Source organism: Arachis ipaensis, chromosome B1 (assembly GCF_059453495.1).
Source record: "Arachis ipaensis isolate K30076 ecotype BB chromosome B1, ASM5945349v1, whole genome shotgun sequence".
Taxonomy (NCBI): domain Eukaryota; kingdom Viridiplantae; phylum Streptophyta; class Magnoliopsida; order Fabales; family Fabaceae; genus Arachis; species Arachis ipaensis.
Window position 1 is genome coordinate 107204188 of NC_142436.1, and position 3671 is coordinate 107207858.

Here is a 3671-nt window from a genome sequence, read left to right on the forward strand (position 1 = left end):
CCTCCTATCCACTGATGCTCAAAGCCTTGGGATCCTTTTTATTGCCCTCGCCTTTTGGTTTTAAGGGTTATTGGCTTTTTGCTCTTGCCTCTTGGTTTTAAGAGCTTTTGGCTTTTTCTGCTTGCTTTTTCTTTCTATATTTTTTTTTTCGCCTATTTTTTCTTTTTTTTTTTTTCTGCAAGCTTTGTTCTTTGCTGCTTTTTCTTGCTTCAAGAATCATTTTTATGATTTTTCAGATTATCAAATAACATGTCTCCTAGTCATCATTCTTTCAAGAGCCAACATATTTAACATTCTTAAACAACAACTTCAAAAGACATATGCACTGTTCAAGCATACATTCAGAAAACAAGAAGCATTGTCACCACATCAATATAATTAAACTAAGTTCAAGGATAAATTCGAAACTTATGTACTTCTTGTTTTTTTAAATTAAAACAATTTTTATTTAAGAGAGGCGATGGATTCATAGGACATTCATAACTTTAAGACAAAGTTACTACTACTAATGATCATGTAATGAAGACACAAACATAGATAAGCACATAACATAGAAAACGAAAAACAGAGAAAGTAAGAACAAGGAATGAGTCCACCTTAGTGATGTCCTTGAGCTCTTCTATGTCTCTTCCTTGTCTTTGCTGCTCCTCCTTCATTGCTTTTAGATCTTCTCTGATTTCATGAAGGATGATGGAGTGCTCTTGATGTTCCACCCTTAGTTGCTTCCAATAATTGTGTGGAAGAAAATGTATCCCCTGAGGTATCTCAGGGATCTCTTGATTTGCAGTCAAATGTTCTACCACTGAGCTATAGACCCTTGATGGAAGCTTTTGTCTTCCCTTTCCTCTTTCTAGAGGCTTCTCTGGCCTTAGGTGCCATCAATGGTTATGGAAAAAACAAAAAAGCTATGCTTTTTACCACACCAAACTTAGAATGTTGCTCGCCCTCGAGCAAAAGAAGAAGGAATAGAAGAAGAAAAAGAAGATATGGGGGAGATGGAGGGAGGTGTGTATTCGGCCATATGGGTGGGATTGGGTGGGGAAGAGATGTTGAATTTTGAAGGTAAGTAGGTGTATGGATGTGAGTGGTAAAGGGTTAATAGGGAAGAGTGTTTATTGGGAGTAGAGGATGATTGAGAAGAGAGAAGAGAGTGAGTGGAGGTATGTGGGGATCCTGTGGGGTCCACAGATCCTGAGGTGTCAAGGCATTTACATCCCTGCACCAAATTAGGCATGTAAAATGCCTTTGCACACAACTCTGGGCGTTCAGCGCCAGGTTGGTGCCTATTTTGGGCGTTCAACGCCCATTTGCTGCCATTTCTGGCGTTGAACGCCAGAACCATGCTTGTTCTGGGCGTTCAGCGCCAGGATGTTGCCCATTTTGGGCGTTCAGCGCCAGAACCATGCTCTGTTCTGGCGTTTGAACGCCAGGCAGATGCTCCTCCAGGGTGTGATTTTTCTTCTGCTGTTTTTGATTCCGTTTTCAATTTTTATATTTATTTTGTGACTCCACATGATCATGAACCTACAAAGACATATAATTAAGAAAAATATAGTTAGATAAATAAAAATTGGGTTGCCTCCCAACAAGCGCTTCTTTAATGTCAATAGCTTGACAGTGGACTCTCATGGAGCCTCACAGATGTGCAGAGCTTTGTTGAGACTCTCCAACACCAAACTTAGAGTTTGGATATGGGAGTTCAACACCAAACTTAGAGTTTGGTTGTGGCCTCCCAACACCAAACTTAGAGTTTGACTGTGGGGGCTTGGGTTGACTCTGCTTTGAGAGAGGCTTTTTCTGCTTCCTCTCCATGGTTGCAGAGGGAGATCCTTGAGTTTTGAACACAAGGGAGTTCTCATTCCATTGAAGGACTATTTCACCTCTGTCAACATCAATCACAGCTCTTGCTGTGGCCAGGAAAGGTCTTCCTAGGATGATGGATTCATCCTCTTCCTTTCCAGTATCCAGGACTATGAAATTAGCAGGGATGTAAAGGCCTTCAACCTTTACTAATACGTCCTCTACTTGTCCATAAGCCTGTTTTCTTGAACTGTCAGCCATCTCTAATGAGATTTTGGCAGCTTGCACCCCATAGATTCCCAGTTTCTCTATTACAGAGAGGGGCATGAGGTTTATTCCTGAACCAAGGTCACATAGAGCCTTAAAGATCATGGTGCCTATGGTACAGGGTATTATGAACTTTCCAGGATCCTGTTTCTTCTGAGGCAATGTCAGTTGATCTAGATCACTTAGTTCATTGATGAACAAGGGAGGTTCAACTTCCCAAGCATCAATGCCAAATAATTTGGCATTCAGCTTCATGATTGCACCAAGAAACTTGGCAGTTTGCTCTTCAGTAACATCATCATTCTCTTCAGAAGAGGAATACTCATCAGAGCTCATGAAGGGCATAAGGAGGTTCAATGGGATCTCTATGGTCTCTAGATGAGCCTCAGAGTCCTTTGGTTCCTCAGAGGGAAGCTCCTTATTGACCACTGGACGTCCCAGGATGTCTTCCTCCTTGGGATTCACGTCCTCTCCTCTCCTCTCAGGTTCGGCCATGGCGCTTATGTCAATGGCCTTGCACTCTCCTTTTGGGTTCTCTTCTGTATTGCTTGGGAGAGTACTAGGAGGGATTTCAGTGATCCTTTTACTCAGCTGGCCCACTTGTGCTTCCAGATTTCTAATGGAAGATCTTGTTTCATTCATGAAGCTCACAGTGGCCTTGGATAGATCAGAGACTAGATTTGCTAAATTAGAAGCATTTTGTTCAGAGTTCTCTGTCTGTTGCTGAGTGGATGATGGGAAAGGCTTGCTATTGCTAAACCTGTTTCTTCCACCATTGTTAAAGCCTTGTTGGGGCTTTTGATCCTTCCATGAGAAATTTGGATGATTTCTCCATGTTGAGTTATAGGTGTTTCCATAAGGTTCACCTAAATAATTTACCTCTGCTATTGCAGGGTTCTCAGGATCATAAGCTTCTTCTTCATGAGAAGCCTCTTGAGTACTGTTGGATGCAGCTTGCATTCCATGCAGACTCTGAGAAATCATATTAACTTGCTGAGTCAATATTTTATTCTGAGCCCATATGGCATTCAGAGTATCAACTTCAAGAACTCCCTTCTTCATAGGCGTCCCATTACTCACAGGATTCCTTTCAGAAGTGTACATGAACTGGTTATTAGCAACCATGTCAATGAGTTCTTGAGCTTCTGCAGGCGTTTTCTTTAGGTGAATGGATCCACCTGCAGAAGTGTCCAGTGACATTTTTGATAGCTCAGATAAACCATCATAGAATATATCCAGGATGGTCCATTCTGAAAGCATGTCAGAAGGACACTTTTTGGTCAACTGTTTGTATCTTTCCCAAGCTTCATAGAGGGATTCACCTTCTTTCTGTCTGAAGGTTTGAACATCAGCTCTAAGCTTGCTCAGCTTTTGAGGAGGAAAGTACTTGGCTAAGAAAGCCGTGACTAGCTTATCCCAAGAGTTCAGGCTATCTTTAGGTTGAGAGTCCAACCATATTCTAGCTCTGTCTCTTACAGCAAAAGGGAAAAGCATGAGCCTGTAGACTTCAGGATCTACTCCATTAGTCTTAACAGTATCACATATCTGCAAGAATTCAGTTAAGAACTGAAAAGGATCTTCAGATGGAAGTCCATAAAACTTGC

At 41.6% G+C, this 3671-nt stretch overlaps 1 non-coding gene across 1 annotated transcript; it reads left to right on the plus strand.

The window, feature by feature from the left end:
• Positions 1-3321: 3321 nt before the first annotated feature.
• Positions 3322-3429, plus strand: LOC148577826 (small nucleolar RNA R71). The gene has a single exon (XR_015903287.1). It is a non-coding gene; the product is annotated as a small nucleolar RNA R71 (small nucleolar RNA).
• The last annotated feature ends 242 nt before the right edge of the window (positions 3430-3671 follow it).